At 45.5% G+C, this 17,047-nt stretch overlaps 1 long non-coding RNA gene across 3 annotated transcripts in view; it reads right to left on the reverse strand.

Annotated features, from left to right (window-relative positions):
• The window catches only part of LOC121013732 (uncharacterized), a 47,965-nt gene that overhangs the window by 17,998 nt on the left and 12,920 nt on the right, over positions 1-17,047 (reverse strand). Inside the window, exons 3-4 of one of the 3 annotated variants that reach the window (XR_005782890.1) lie at positions 12,153-12,281; positions 2,583-3,637 (exon numbers count right to left, since the gene is read on the reverse strand). This is a non-coding gene — a long non-coding RNA (uncharacterized LOC121013732). Of the gene's footprint in view, positions 1-2,582; positions 3,638-11,963; positions 12,282-17,047 lie in introns of those variants that run through there. The other 2 variants (XR_005782889.1, XR_005782888.1) reach the window with 2 other exon arrangements.

Raw genomic sequence — 17,047 nt, forward strand, 5'->3', positions numbered from 1 at the left:
GAATGCAAGTTGACATAATGAGTTCAGAAACTATTTGTCAGTATCTCCTAAGGATGGACCTATCTGCAGATCTCAGGGGCATCTTCTCGCCGTTCTGGTCACTGCCACCTCAAAGAGGCATCACAGAGGGGACAGTGCCGTGGGCAGGAGCAGCGGACCCCGCACCCTCAAGATCTCTTCCTCACCTCCACTGTCCCTACTCATCATTTGCTTGGTGTCCCCCTGGCCTGGCGGGAGGCGGCAGACACGGCCTCTGGGTAGGAGACCCCCGCCCAGAGCCTCAGTCTCACGGCAGAGCCGGACTTGTCGTGTGTCTCTGTCCCGTTAGGACACCTGCTGTCTTGTTGTCTTTCCATCCTGGTGTTTGTAACAACCGTCAAAGGAACGCCAATCTAGCAGCTACGAGACGCAAGCAAATATAGAGCCGCAGAATGCAGCGATCGAACAGCCGCAGCAGCCACAGCGGGGCAGACCGGAATGGTCCTTCTCGAAGTGAAAGCGGTCCGAGGACAGCAGTCCCGATGAAGGAAGGGTGCACGCGTACATGCACAGCCTCGCCCAACTATGAGGAGACAGCCGGGGAAACCTGGGATCCAAACATCCTGCAGGACACCTGGCCCGCCTGGCTCTTCAAAAAAGCGAATGTTTTTAGAAGGAAAAGAAGAAGCGGGGACTGCTTCAGATTACAACCAGCCTAACCAAGTGCAACGTGTGAATTTTACATAGAAAAAAAGTTACGGAAGACCTACCGGGAAATTCTAAGTATCGGTGACTTTGCAGAATACTTATCAGGTATTAGGTGTGATAAAGGTATTACACAGAACAATTTCCTTATTCTTCAGACATACATATTTAAACATGTGGGAGTAAAATATCATGATGTCTGCAAGTCCCTTCGAAAAACAACTGGTGAGGTTACCTTTCACCAGTTACTGGTAACAAACATAGTTTTTACCAGTTCACAAATTGGTAAAAGGTATATACACGTGTTTGCTGTACTCTTTTTTCAAGTTTTTTGTAGATTTAAATTTTTTTCAGAAGAATTTCAGGAAAAGAATCTCTAAGTAATGAAAAATAAAACTTAGTTTTATTATTGTTTTTAATGTTTATTTATTTTTGAGAGAGAGGAGAGAGAGTGCAAATGGGGAGGGGCAGAGAGAGAGAGAGACACAGAATCCGAAGCAGGCTCCAGGCTCCGAGCTGGCAGCACAGAGCCCCGATGCAGGGCTTGAACTCACGGACTGGGAGATCATGACCTGAGCTGAAGTTGGACGCCTAACCAGCTGAGCTACACAGGCACCCCTAAAACTTAGTTTTTTTTTTTTAAATTTTTTTTTTCAACGTTTATTTATTTTTGGGACAGAGAGAGACAGAGCATGAACGGGGGAGGGGCAGAGAGAGAGGGAGACACAGAATCGGAAACAGGCTCCAGGCTCTGAGCCATCAGCCCAGAGCCCGACGCGGGGTTCGAACTCACGGACCGCGAGATCGTGACCTGGCTGAAGTCGGACGCTTAACCGACTGCGCCACCCAGGCGCCCCACCTAAAACTTAGTTTTAAATATAAATTTGATGCTAAGGGGCGCCTGGGTGGCTCAGTCAGTTAAGGGTCCGACTTCAGGTCAGGTCATAATCTTGCGGCCCGTGAGTTCGAGCCCCGCGGCGGGCTCTGTGCTGACAGCTCAGAGCCTGGAGCCCGCTTCGGATTCTGTGTCTCCCCCTCTCTCTCTACCCCTCCCCTGCTCATACTCTGTCTCTCTCTCTCTCCTTCAAAAATAAATAAACATTAAAAAAAAATTTTTATAATTAGATGTTAAAACAATAGGGACCATAACACCCTGCTCCAGAAATGTGTCACGTGGCAAAATCTATGGTTTTGTTTTACATTCTGAACATTTACTGCAGCGACACGCAGAGAAATAGGATATGAAGCCGCAAAACCCAGAGAAATAAAGACATGGCCGATAGCTTTGATAAAGACCCAGGGAGAGAGTGAGCACAGATCCCAAATGCACAGAGAGACACAGACATGCTCTCACACGAAGTGGGAACAGCGCCCACAGAATGCCATCCTCTTGGAAAACAGCCACTAAACAGGTTGAAAAAGTGGAAGCAGAATCATTCGGTCAGGAGCTCAAGCACCAGCCCTGGCTCTTACTAGCTACAGGACTCTGGGTAAGTTTCCCTTGTAACTATCCAGGTTTCCACTTCCTTATCAAAAGTGATGATTAAAATACAAAGATGCATTGGTTGCAAAGAGAATTACGTTCAACACTTAGCAAAGTGCCTGGCCGCTCTTATTATGATCACAGACATACTTCACAAGTTTTTGGGGGGTGCCTGAGAACTTAAATAATCATCTCAGGGCGCCTGGGTGGCTCAGTTGGTCAAGTGTCCGACTCTTGATTTTGGTTCAGGCCGTGATCCCAGGGTCACGGGATCCAGCCCTGCATCAGGCTCCCAGTGGGGTGTGGAGCCTGCTTAAGATTCTCTCTCTCTCCCTCTGCCCTTCTCCCCTGCTCATGCTCTCTCTCTCTCTCTCTTTAAAATGAAAAAAAAAAATTAAATAAAGGTCATACTGAATAAGTGGTGGCTGTTTTTATGAAAGTCTGAATAGATACGTGTAAAACATTCTGCATGAGGTCATAATGTTTAAGAAGAGATGCTCTAGACTGGGTAAGAAATTGTACCTTCGTATAGAAATTGCTAAGATGTTTTCTTTGTGGGGGAGCAAGGCACAGATAAGATAGATGGCCTCTGCCTCAAATCTGTTTTATTTAAAACAAAAACTGGCCAACTCGTCATCAGATTTTTCAGTGAGCAAGATACTGAGAAGATAGGAAAATGCATTAAGCGTGCCACTGCATACCTTTGACCTTTGACACCCTGATCACCTTTCTCTTCAGGTTTTGGGGTGTCTAGCCTTTTTTCCCTTCAATTTCATTATATTTTAGAGGAGATGGGGTAGCCTACAGCCACGTAGAGTCATCCAGGCGTGGCTGCCCCCTGACATGATGACATGCCGTTTTGTGCTCAATCCTGTTTCTTTTTCCTCCAAGAAGGAGCTTAGGAGGTCCGTGGGGAACCCGACAAAACACGGTAGAAGCCGCGGGTGAGCAGAGAACCTGCCCCAGCCACCCTCACACTTTCTTCTTCCATGACTTCTAGACACCTGTCACCTCCACGCCAGGTGTGAGGAAGGAGGAGATGGTCACCCAAGAGACCGAGAAGAGCTGCTCGGATGATCAGATGAGGCCAAGTTTAGCATACAGGAGGGACTTCTCGTCCGTGTTTTCCCTAACGGCAGCAAGGAGTGTGAGAGAAACGGCTGCACAGTTGTACACAATGTTAAGGAGTATTCTTGGAAAGATCGGAGGTGAGAGTGAGTTAAGCTTTGCCAGCCGACGTTGTCTCCAACATGTTGAGGACGGAGGCGCCGCCACATTAGCCGAGCGGTCAGGCGTACTGCGTGTGGTGCTTAACTTTACGCATCAACTTGCTGGATCCCGGGGCGCCCAGGCGCTGGGTAAACGGTGTTTCTGAGTGTGTCCGCGAGGGTGTTTCCGCAGAGATTCACGTTTGGGTACGTGGACTGGATGAAGCAGACTGCCCCCTCCTCAGTGTGGGTGGGCCTCAGCCTGAATAGAACAAAAAAAGGAAGGGAGAATTTGCTCTCCGTCCGGCTACTTGCACTGGGACACGCCCTCCTGCCCTTGGGCTGGGAATTCTGCCATCAGCTCCCTGGATTCTCAGGCCTTTGGACTTGGGCCGGAATGTACCCCAGAGGCCCCTGGGGCTCCAGCTTGCACACGGCAGATCTTAGGACTTGCCTATAATTGCATGAGCCAGTCCTTATAATAAATCTCTCTCTCTCTCTCTCTCTCTCAATCCCTCCTTCCCATATATGAGATACCGTGTACATGTCATGCATAGATACACATGCATGTATCTCTAAGTGCACATACATCCTAACCAATATACTGAGATTTAGGACTCATGGCATACGGACTGCAGCTGAAGCCGTGGATGCGGATGACATCAGCCCAAGAGAGCATGTCAGGAGCAGAGAGGACAGCACCTAGGACAGCATCCATACTTAGGAGCAGGAAGGCATCTGTAAGGAGAAGCTGAAGAGGGAGGAGCAAAACCCAGAAGCCCTGGTGCCACAGACCCCGGGGCACAACCACAGGAGAATCCTGGAAGGAGAGGCATTTTAACTAGGACTTGGACGCCCCCCTTGCCAACTTCAGACATTCAAACAGCAGATTTTCTACACTGACTTGTTGCTTTTCGTTGCATCTCTATATTGATTTGCAATGTCACTGCCGGGGAGAGTTGCAAGTGGAAACGGCTATTGCTTCTTAAAATGTTTTTCTTCGAGGCTCGGCGGGGAACTGACATGTGCCAAAATATCACTGCCCAGACCCCTTGTTGCTGGCAGGGGCACAGGCAGCCCGCGTGGAAGAACCACGCGTGATCAGTGTTAGCGGCACCGACAGTGGGCGATCGGACCACGGCTCCTCCTTCCTGGAGCCTTGTGGACTTTACACCAGCACCTAGGAAGCGTCCTCGTCCCACAGGGTTAGCCTGAGTTGAATGAAGCCTTTCTGTCTGCCTTCCGGGTTACGGACAAATCCAGGATAAAGGAGACAGGCAAAATCAGGAGGTGGGACGCTGACACTTAGGGCCGCGTTCAGTACATAGTATGACCGTGCCTTCAGAAAGTCAGGGTCGTGGAACAAGGCTCGGGCATGCACAGCAGGGGACTATGTTTTATTAAGAGAGATTACACTAGACATAGTAATGTGGTGCACGGTCCTTAACTGGGGCCTGGTGTGGACACACAAAAGCAAGTCCTGAGACAACCGTGACACAGCTGGAAAGCTGAACTAGGACTTGACATTGGAGATACTGGGGCATTATTCATCTGGTCAGGTATGATGGTGATCATGTGACTATAGAGTAAAAGTTCCATTTTTGGAAATGTTTATTTATCTTTGAGAGAGAGAACACGTGAGTGGGGGAGGACAGAGAGAGAGGGAGAGAGAGAATCCCAAGCAGGCTTTGCACTGTCAGAGCAGAGCCCAACATGGGGCTCGAACTCACGAACCATGAGGCCCGAGGCAAAGTCAGACACTTAACCAACTGAGCCACCCAAATGGCCCTAAAAGTTTCTTTTTTATTTTAATATTTATTTTTATTTTTGAGAGAGAGAGAGAGAGAGAGACAGAGTGAGCTGGGGAGGGGTAGAGAGAGACACACACACACATACACAGAATCCAAAGAAGGCTCCAGGCTCTGAGCTGTCAGCACAGAGCCTGACATGGGGCTTGAACTCATGAACCATGAGATCATGACCTGAGTTGAAGTCAGACGCTTAACAGACTGAGCCACCCAGGCACCCCCCTAGAAGTTTATTTTTTTTAAAAAAGAAAGGCATACTGGTGAAGCATTTAGAGGTGAACTGTCATAATGTCTATAACTCACATTGCAAATACGGCAGAAAAAATGTGGGAGAGGGATGTCTTTCTTTTAAAGAGATACACGACACAATATTTAGGGGTTTAAAATGTTTTACACACACACAAATTAATGAAACAAACAGAACGGAGTTAGACATCACTAACGTTCACCAACATCTGGTCCCCCGTCCTTTCTGATGGCCTGAGCGGGGTGGGGGGTTACACTCCGCCATGTTCTTGAAGTTACTACCCTAACGGACAGGTCATCAGATCTGCCAACGGAGCATGAGCAGAAGTAATGAGGAACTTCAAGGGCAGCGTCTGCTTCTCTACACTGGCTCTCAGCCTGCTCTCGGCCTGCACCATGGAGCACTCAGAAGTCTCTTGCCTTGATGTTGGAGACTCTGTCAACCCGGGTCCTCAAGCAAAGACCCTTGCCTTCCCGCCGACCTATGCTGGACACAGAGCAATACATTTTGTTGCTTTAAAAACTGCTATGGGGCACCTGGGTGGCTCAGTCGGGTAAGCCTCCGACTTCGGCTCAGTTCACGTTCTCTGGGTTCATGAGTTCTCTGTGCTGACAGCTCAGAGCCTGGAGCCTGCTTTGGATTCTGCGGCTCCCTCGCTCTCTGCCCCTCCCCACCCCCCAAAGACAAATAAATGTAAATAAAAAAATATTAAAAAAAAAACTGCTGTAAGGCCACTGAGGTTGTTTGTTACTGAGGTATAACATAGCCTTTCCTGACTGATACAGTTAACAAGTATTGAAGCTGGGTGACAGGTTGATTTCACGGTAAAATCAATACAATTGTTTACAATACAATATTCTCACAAGAAAAGATTCAAGAAATGATCTGCTTTGAAAATGAGTCTCTATCTCGCTGGCATCGCATTGAGACTTCGGCATATTAACGTCTTCTTTGTGGTGCTGAAGCCAACTCTACTGTCAGCGTAACTATTTTGATACAGTGGAAAGAGTCAGGACTCGGTACTATTTGTAACATTTATTCTGATTGACAAGAATCAGGTTCTCTGGATTTCACTTTCCTTCCCCCATAAAAATGAAGAGTTTAGATGACACAGCCTCTGAGCTGCTTTCCACTTCTAAACTATAAAGATTAAGTAATTTAGGTATGTATCCGATTATTTCTAAATGCATATAAACACATATGATAGGCAGCTGATTTTAAATCTATTTGCTTTTTCTTTGAGCTTAAATTTCTTTCTTGATCGTATTAATTTTGTTTCTTGTGTAGATACACTGCCAAGGAAAACATTTTTAAGAAGCTGGTGACTTTGAGGGTGAAAGCAAATAAATGTCATCTTCCCATCCCAAAGCATTCGCCAAATAGTAGCCCATATAAGGACTGAGTAGGTACGAAGCACCTTGAGGAGACCCAGGGCCAGAAGAGGGGAGAACTCAGTGTATGGGAAATATACATTTATAGAGATAAGACTGTTTACAACTCTTACTCTTACAAAGAAAGCTGGGGCTATTTTAAGTGTCAGAAATTGGGACTTTAGTGCTATTTTAAGGCAATAAATTCAATACTTAAACAGAAATAGTAATCAACAATATACCACCCAGGAATAATATACTTTGAGAAGATTCCCTGGTGACTAGGGGCCAGAGGCTGGGAGCAAACACTTCCTTACGTCACTCTTCTGGTTTCCACGTGGAAGGATCTCACTGGGGTGACACTCTGGGCCCCTTCTACTCTCTCCTTGCCCCATGGAGGCAAAAAGGGCTCATATGACTGATTATCATCAAAGTCAGGACGGTGGTTCTGTTACTGCGATGGCTACTGAAGGTGGCAGGGGACATACAGAAGAAGCTTCCAGGTTGGATGGCCACTCTCGGTTTCTTGACTTGGTTAGTGCTTTCCAGTATATATCTAACAACAATGCCCTTATGTCATATATTCGTCTTTTGTGGTTTTCTGAATTTTCACTTTACAGTAAGAAGAGTCTGGGTGGTCATTTGGGGCAAGGGACGTAAGGGTCAGTGGCTTGGCCCCTTCCTTTTCCGTCTCTCTTGGGGGGGTACCTATCTGCAGAAGTGGGCCTTCTCCACTCCTCCATGCCTTGGGCCGTAGGGGACCAGGTCCCCCAAAGATGGGGAGGCCAACAGTGAGGACAGCTCCGGTAGCTGTTCAGTTCTGTCGGTGACTAAGGAAGTGGGTCTTGTTCTGGAGCCTGGTACCGGGAGGTCCATTTGGCTGCAGAAGGAAAACCCCATTTGCTAAAGCCAGGGCTAACGGCCCTAACGCCAGGGATCAGAGGGAGAGAGGAAAACCCTTGAAAACACCAACATGGATGTTGACTCTCCCACGCCCACACCCTTTTCTCGACAGATTGGGTGGGGGGGTAGCATAGGGCATTTTTTATTTTTGGTCTTATTTGTTACTAGCCAACAGTGCTATAGAAGACGAGAAAACAAGACAAGGGGAAAGGTGTTAAGTCGGATAGGTATCCGCAAGTAGAATGAAAGCCATCGGCAGCATTCCTAGGATGTGTTCAATAAAAATAAGTTCGCAAGCAGAGCCTGTGTGTGTTAAACACGGACAGAGAGGGAACGGAAAGACTAAGAGGTACCTGCAGTTCGTGACTCTAAATATTCACGAGGTTTTCATTCGACCACCCTGTCTGGCCCTCTGTGTCCTCAGTCTGAGAAATGCAAATAGAACCCCGAGCTGTGGAGCTGCTCACAATAGTGAGCTGGCTGGCAACAGTGATGGGGACAGGGGTGCCTGGCTGCGGGCACCTCTCTGGATTGGGTCTCCTTGTTCAAACATCCATCTGGCCCTTGTGACAACAAGGCTGGCATGGTTCACGCAGCAAAGACAGACAGACAGACAGACACACAGGTGACATTAACACAGCGTATCGAGGATTCAGGGAGTGAATCCCCACCCACCTGCTTGCACCCAACCCTGAGACCATTAGTGAACCCTATTTCTTTCCCTTTGCTCCTCCCTGTGTGTCTTAACTGACTTAATGATCTAAGTGCTTGGAGCGGCTTAATTTGTCCTTCTGTGCTGGGATGTCCGGGACTGCTTGCCTGGATCACCTGACTGGTGGTGTCCAGCTGGCGATGACTATGGGATGAACCCCAACTAAGTGCACGGGAAAAACCAGGTTACACTGCAGAAATGCTCTCTGGCATGAAAGGAATACTTAAAAGGAAGACCTCCAACCTAGGAGACTGGGAAAACTGATGAGTTTTTACAATTAGAAAGGCTTTAAGCAAGAGATTAGGAAATAAATCCAGGCCAAAAATTCAAGGGAAGCCTGATCAAATCTAAAGAGAAAAGACAACCCAGAAAACCCAAAGGCGAAGGAGATGTCCCCGGGGTTGGTGAGCTGTGAGGAGTGTGGGCAAGCCCGAAGTCAGCCGGAGCAGGGCCTGGGGGCTGACCCCAGATGGCTCCTGCCTAACCTACCTTCCCCCGACTCTGCCTGGGGGCAGAAAGAGGATCACCATGGTCGAGGGCACAGAGTATGACCCGCAGACCCAAAAATACTGTTCGTGGCCCTGTCACCGATCACAAAACCGAGGAACTTATACCAGGTGAGACTAAAGAAGTGAAGAGTTTGATCAAATCTTAGGAAAACATAATGAGTTAACAGAGCGAGAGAAAAAACAGATCCTGCTCTGAGCCACTTGGTCACTGTGGTTTTGTCTTTCCAAGACTGTCTGACAAAGGGAATCACGTCACCCTTGACGCCCGCAGCCAGGCTTCTTTCTCTGGGCGTCAGGCCCCCGATGTGGACCCTGGGTGCCAAACGTGTCAGTTGCGAGTCCCTTCTCGCTGCCGGGCATAACCCCGTGGAATGGTCGCTCATCCTCTCTTGTGCCAAAGGACACTGGGTGGTGTCCAGTGTTTGACAATTACGGCTAAAGCTTCTACAAGTTTCTTTTTTTTTTTTTTTTAAATTTTTTTTTCAACATTTTTATTTATTTGTGGGACAGAGAGAGACAGAGCATGAACGGGGGAGGGGCAGAGAGAGAGGGAGACACAGAATCGGAAACAGGCTCCAGGCTCTGAGCCATCAGCCCAGAGCCTGACGCGGGGCTCGAACCCATGGACCGCGAGATCGTGACCTGGATGAAGTCGGACGCTTAACCGACTGCGCCACCCAGGCGCCCCAGCTTCTACAAGTTTCTGTGTGAACAGAATGTTTTATTTCTCGAGGCTCAAATCCCAGCAGTGGGACTCCCAGGCATCCACTAAGTGTCTGTTGAACTCTGGGGACACTATTGAGCCCCCCTCCTGGGGGCTGTGCTCTGTCCTGCACCCCCAGGATGCATGGGGTTCCTGCTGTCTCACATCCTTGTCAGCACTTGGCGTCATTGGGGTTTTTATTTTAATCATCCTAATAGGGTTGTAGTGGCTCCTTCTAATTCCTTTTTTCCCCCTCTTTCTTGGGAAACTTTGGGGACTGACTGATCATAAAAACAAACAAATGAACAAAAACCCAAACCCTGTCACTTATTACAGACCTGGAAGAAAAAGTATGGAAAGTGGCTGAGGGGGAAAAAAGATCTGAACAGCCAACGAGCAAAAGAGCTTCTGGACATCATCCGAAGAGGGTTTTAGGACCAGATGTTGTACAGGAAACCTAAAAATAATGGCTCTCTTTCTGACAAGACAAGACGACCATGCAAAGCCAATGGTGCATAAAGGTGTTGGGGATACGTGTTCTCGCCTCCGGCAACCCCTCTGTGAGGTTGTGGAAAGACCCAGGAACCTAGAATGAGCACCGTCACAGCAGCAAAATGGCCTGTGAGCGAGCGACACGAGCCCTTCACTCTCTCCCACTGTCCCATCCTGTTGAAGTTGCTATTTTTGATAACCGTGTTTCCTTACCCCTGCTTCATGTCGGCAAGCAGGCTTTGGGGCTAAAGGTGTGTTCCAGTCTGGATCTAAATAGACACCAATTTCATGCATGCACATACACACACACACGTGTGTGTGCTCTGACAGTGTGTTGAGTGTTACAACAACCTGGAAAATACTAACTAACCAGACTTGGGGGGACCCAAGTCCCCTATAAAACAAAGAGGTACAGCACAGAGCAGGCTGACCCAGAACCTGCGGCACGCCATTCCTGTGGGAAGACACAACTTCCCCAGGAGGGGGCTTGCTGGCGGTGACAAACTTGGATGGGGGAGGCGGGGAGCTGGAGGGGAGGCCCCTGGGCCCTGGGGCATCCCTGTCTTGGTGCCGTGCTGATACCCGGGTTGCCTGCCGGATACCTGCCGCTACAAGACCACGGTCAACCAAAGATTGGGGAGATAACAAGTTGGCTCCATTCCAAGCTACAGCTGAAAACATAATTACAACGTATTTTACACGGAGTCCTAAACAATACCAAAATTTCGTCTGCAAGCCACTCTGGAAAACAGTGTGGAGGTTCCTCAAAAAATTAAAAATAGATCTACCCTATGACCCAGGAATAGCGCTGCTAGGAATTTACCCAAGGGACACAGGAGTGCTGATGCACAGGGGCCCTTGTACCCCAATGTTTATAGCAGCGCTTTCAACAGTAGCCAAATTATGGAAAGAGCCGAAATGTCCATCAACTGATGAACGGATAAAGAAATTGTGGTTTATATACACAATGGAGTACTACGTGCCAATGAGAAAGAATGAAATATGGCCTTTTGCAGCAACGTGGATGGAACTGGAGAGTGTTGTGCTAAGTGAAATAAGCCATACAGAGAAAAACAGATACCATATGTTTTCACTCTTATGTGGATCCTGAGAAACTTAACAGAAGACCATGGGGGAGGGGAAGGGAAAAAAAAAAAAAGTTAGAGAGGGAGGGAGCCAAACCATAAGAGACTCTTAAAAACTGAGAATAAACTGAGGGTTGATGGGGGGTGGGCGATGGGCATTGAGGAGGGCACCTGTTGGGATGAGCCCTGGGTGTTGTATGGAAACGAATTTGCCAATAAATTTCATTAAAAAAATAAATAAATAAAAAAAATTTGGTCTGCAAATTGACAGACTATAATCTGAGAAGTTGGGGTGCCTGGGGGACTCACTCAGTTGAGTGTCCGACTCTTGGTTTCAGCTCAGTTCACGATCTAAGTGTCATGGGATGGAGCCCCGTGTCGGGCTCTGTGCTGAGTATGGACTCTGCTTAAGATTCTCTTTCTCTTCCTTGGCCCCTCCCTGAGCTCGCGCTCGCTATCTCTCCCCTCTCAAAAACTAAAAACAAACAAAATAAACTGACAAGTTGTTGGCAAAAGGGTAGAGCAATACAACTAAAGATCACAACATTTCCAAGCGATGGGTGGGATATGGCCCGATTCGTATCTTAAAGCAACCATCTGGAGCTATGTAATAGGTCATGGGTGACGTAACTCAGATGGCAGTGCACCAGTGGGACAAGAACACGTTATGTCACAGAAGTGGCGCACTGTGTTCCTGAAACTTTAGAACATCAAGGAAAAAATCCTTTGATAATAAGGGCTAAACAAAGACACATTCCCTTAACAAGGAAGCCATTTTAACAGCCATCCAAGGGAGTGAGCCTTTCATCCGACGGGGGAGAGATGCGGTTATGAGAGGAGGTAAACGGAGCCAGTGATGGTGGATGGGTTACGGGCAGACATTACACAGAGCGAAGGAGCACTGCCATGGATACAAACTGGGGGTTAGTGGCTGCTGTTCTGCCAGACCTGTGATGCCAGCTGCCCAGCCATGTCTCTCCAGTGACAGCAGCTGACCTGGCTCGTGCCCCAGGGGGTGCTTCTGCTCGCCCTTCTCTCCAAGTGGGAAGTACAGGACGTTCCTTGGACTCATTTGGCCTAGAGAGAGTTAAGAAGCATCAATTAAAAATAGGAATGTGAACCAGTGCAGCCACTGTGGAAAACAGTATGGAGGTTTGTTAAAAAATTAAAAACAGAGGGGGCGCCGGGGGGGCTCAGTCAATTAAGTGCCTGACTCTTGATTTTGGCTCAGGTCATGATCTCATGGTTTGTGGGTTTGAGTCTGCTTGGGATCCTCCCTCTCTGCCCCTCCCCTGCTTGTGTGCATGTGTGCACGCTGGTTCTCACTCAAAAATAAATAGATAAACTTAAAAAAAAACTAAAAGTGGAAATATCCTAGGATCCAGTAATTCCACTACTGGCTATTTACTCGAAGAACACAAAAACATTAATTCAAAAAGATGTATGCAACCTTATGCTTGTTGCAACGTTATTTACAATAGCCGAAATATGGAAACAATCAAATGTCTTTCAATAGATGAATGAACAAAGAGGTGGTACACACACACACACACACACACACACACACACACACGCACACACACAGTGGAATAGTACTTAGCCATAAAAAGAATGGAAGCTTGCCATTTGCAACAACATGGATGAACCCAGATGGTGTTATGCCAAGTGAAATAAGTCAGAGAAAGACAATACCGTATGATTTCACTTAAATGTGCAATCTAAAAAACAAAACAGGGGCGCCTGGGTGGCTCAGTGGGTTAAGCGTCCGACTTTGGCTCAGGTCATGATCTCACGGTTTGTGGGTTCGAGCCCCGTGTTGGGCTCTGTGCTGACAGCTCGGAGCCTGGAGCCTGCTTCGGATTCTGTGTCTCCCTCTCTCTCCGCCCCTCCTGCTTGCGTTCTTTCTCTGTCTCTCTCAAAAATAAACATTAAAAAATAAAAAGTAAACAAGTGAACAAACAAGCAAATGAAACAACAAACTGACTCTGAAATACAGAGAACAAACTGGTGGCTGCCAGAGGGGAGGTGGGCGGAGGGATGGGTGAAACAGGTGAAGGGGATTAAGAGGCACAAACTTCCGGTTGTAAACTAAATAAGTCACAGAGACGAAAAGTACAGCATTGGGAGTAGAATCAATAAGATTGTAATAACCTTATGTGGTGGCAGGGGTACCTACATTCATCATGAGGAGCACTGAGTAATGGAGAGAATTGTACAATCAGTACGTTGTACACCTGAAGCTAATATAACATTGTACGTCAACTACACTTCAGTAATAAATAATAAATAAAGCTTAAAAAATAAATAGAACCTCCATCCGAGGACGACAACAACAACAACAACAAAATAGGTTGCCTAACAAAATAAACTCCTAAGGTTTTAAGGGTGCTGGTGTTTCAACATAACTCCCTCTCTTAGGAAAGTGGCCAAGAGGAAATCTGTCACAATGATGAAGCGTCTGCATACCTGGACCGCCCAAAATGCAGAAAAAGTTCTTTTAAAAATCAATACTATTAGATGTAAGTTAAACAAGTTCAAAAATGTTGTTGGTAAGTGCAGAGGTATATAAATTGTATTAAAAGTTGCAGGAGAAATACTGCTGTTTTACCTGAATTCTTGGGCAAATTATATCAGTGTGGCAATTCTGAGTTAAAAAAGGGCTGTGTATCTTCTCTCTGACCTCATTATTTTACGTTTTTAAAGTTTATTCATTTTTGAGAGCAAGAGAGTGAGCACAAAGAGGGAAGGGGCAGAGAGAGAGAGAGAGAGAGAGCGAGAGAATCCCAAGGAGGCTCCTCGCTGACAGCACAAAGCCCGATGTGGGGCTGGAACTCACAAACTGTGAGATCACAACCTGAGCAGAAATCCAGAGTCGGCATTTAACCAACTGAGCCAGTTAGGTGCCCCTAACCTCATTATTTTAAACCTTATGAATATCCTCTGTTGGTTTTGTGGGTCAGATAAATTATTCTTTACATATGATATTTTCAGGCATGAAAATACAAACATGTGCATTTAACTAAATTAAGAAATAACTCCTGTTTTATAAAAACAATGGGTTTTTGTAAACTCCAAAAAATAATGCAAATGGTTTTAACATGGTTATTTCACTTCTGCTATCTGCATGTGATTTTTTAAACTATTTTTTAAAATTTATTAATTTTGAGAGATGGAGAGCAAGTGGGGGAGGGGCAGAGAAAGAGAGGGAGGGAGATCACAAGCAGGCTCCATACTGTGAGCGCGGAGCCTGATGTGGGGCTCGATCTCATGCACTGTGAGATCATGACTTGAGTGGAGACCAAGAGCTGGGCACTTAACTGAATGAGCCACCCAGGTGCCCCTCTGCATATGACTTTTAAACATCACCTCTCTGTTTTTACAGTTGAGGATTATGTTACACTTTAGATATAATTCTTGAGATCTTTTGATTTTAACCCCTGGGACTAATATTAAGTTAATAAATAACATTGTCATCTGAAATCTTTGGTGATTAAAATGCATACAGATTACAAAAATGATCGATCACTCTATTAATACATACTTGCTTTTGGTGAAGTTCCAATTAAGACGGTAAATGTAGGTGGGATATATACTGCCTGTTGCCCTACATTTGCTACTGTTAATTTGTTTTAAAAGGCTGAAATTAAGACTTTAAATTGTTATCTAACTACACATATGTACATTTGTGTGTATTTAAATAAATAAACACGCACATTAAAATGTGTTTGACTGAAAAAGCTTATGAATGATAAAGAGAACAAACAGTTCAGATAAATATTACTTTGATCTTTGAATATACAGTGTGCTCTAAAGAAAACAGGAAACAACAAAAGAGTCCTTTGTCTCCAGTGGAAGACACAACCCCACAGTTAACTCTTATCTACTGAAGGGCAGAGTTTCAGGAGGCTGTTCTGTTTGTAGCACTGATTTCTTGAATTATTTTATTTTATTTCTATTATTATTATTATTTTACGTTTATTTATTTGAGACAGAGAGAGCACAAGTGGGGGAGGAGCAGAGAGAGAGGGAGAGAGAGAATCCCAAGCAGGCTCCACACTGTCAGAGCAGAGCCTGACGCGGGGCTTGAACCCATGGACCGTAAGCTCAGGACCTGAGCTAAAATTAAGAGTGGGATACTTAACCGACTGAGCCAGCAGGAGCCCCATCTTGAATCATTTTAAACAAAAGTTCCTCATTTCTTTTTTTTTTTTTTAATTTTTTTTCAACGTTTTTATTTATTTTTGGGACAGAGAGAGACAGAGCATGAACGGGGGAGGGGCAGAGAGAGAGGGAGACACAGAATCGGAAACAGGCTCCAGGCTCCGAGCCATCAGCCCAGAGCCCGACGCGGGGCTCGAACTCATGGACCGTGAGATCGTGACCTGGCTGAAGTCGGACGCTTAACTGACTGCGCCACCCAGTCGCCCCAAAAAGTTCCTCATTTCTAAAAAGCTATATTTACTTACCAGTATGCTTAGTTTAAACCTTGCTTTTCTGGTTTTAATAATTTCTTATCTTTAGAAAACTCTGACATATGTTCATATCTTGATGTGATTAAATGTTTGATGACTCTTTTGATATTGCCCTTCCCTGATCTAGGTCTACAGTGAAAACAAAACTGGCAGCTCAAAAAAGAGAAAGTGACTAATTACATGGTGTTAAAATGTCATCAACATGAGTGTTTCAATTATTGTTTGCTTTTCCAGTTGAACAGAAGATACTTGGGTTTGTGTATAATGATTGAGGCAAAACTGTTCAAGAACTGATGTTTGTTCTTAGATATGAAACCTTTTTAATTTGGTGGCAACTATAATACATACTCTACAAAAGAAACCAAAGGTCCTGGGCATTTGTCAATATCCTTACTGAACGTAACTTCCTTCCCTCTGGACCATCATTGACTCAATATACCCAAATGGAGGGTTCCACTCTTCTCCATTCTGATTAAATACCAAGGACTAATCAGAGCTATTCAGACTTATCATTTTCAGGTGGCTTCGTAAACTACACAGCAGAAATAGGGTTTCTAGAAGTGGGGGGGAAAAAAAGAACCTCAATACAAAATGGTACCAGATACCAAAGAGACTTCCCAATGTAAAATGATACCAAACAGATGCCAAACAGACCTCCCAAGGGACAAAATTAGGATATCCAGTACTCTGTTAGGGAAGAGATGACTGCATAGACATATGTATTATTATCATCATTATTAGTTAAGCTTCCTAGGTAATTCTATTGTTTTGCTAGGGGCTGAGAACCACCGGCATAAGGTGTGAATTGCCCATCAGTTCTGCAAACTCACCCAATACTTGAAAGTGGAAAACCATTCACAGTATCAATGATACAAGTGGTGTTCCAAGCTCTTGGAGCTCTGTACCTGGGTACGGGAGCCCTGTGTTCTGACTGCACACACAATGTCGAGATGATTAGTTGTTACATTTTTAGCAACAAAATTGTAGCAGAATTTCCTGGGCAACTCAATCTTATTCTGAAAGTTCACATTATTAAATGAATACCACATTGCTTGCAGAAGAATACACTGATCATAGCATTTAAGTCTGTCACACACACTTATAGGTACCGCAATCTGTGATATTTAAGGTAAAAAGTCGAAATAATCTTTTAACTAAAAAACAGCTTAGAATGTGTAGATATCTCAGACATCTAAAAATATCTTTAAATATTGTCATTTTATTCATGGACCCCACTGAAGAATGAAATGTTTAAAAAAATGCTATAATTAAAGAAACAATAATGTAATTATTTATACTGTGAGAATTATTACAACAGTAATAGATCAACACTATCTACTCTACAATTCTAGCTTAAAAGCCTGTTGTTGT

The sequence above is a fragment of the Herpailurus yagouaroundi genome, unplaced genomic scaffold, assembly GCF_014898765.1.
Source record: "Herpailurus yagouaroundi ecotype Mexico unplaced genomic scaffold, PumYag 199, whole genome shotgun sequence".
NCBI classification, from domain to species: domain Eukaryota; kingdom Metazoa; phylum Chordata; class Mammalia; order Carnivora; family Felidae; genus Herpailurus; species Herpailurus yagouaroundi.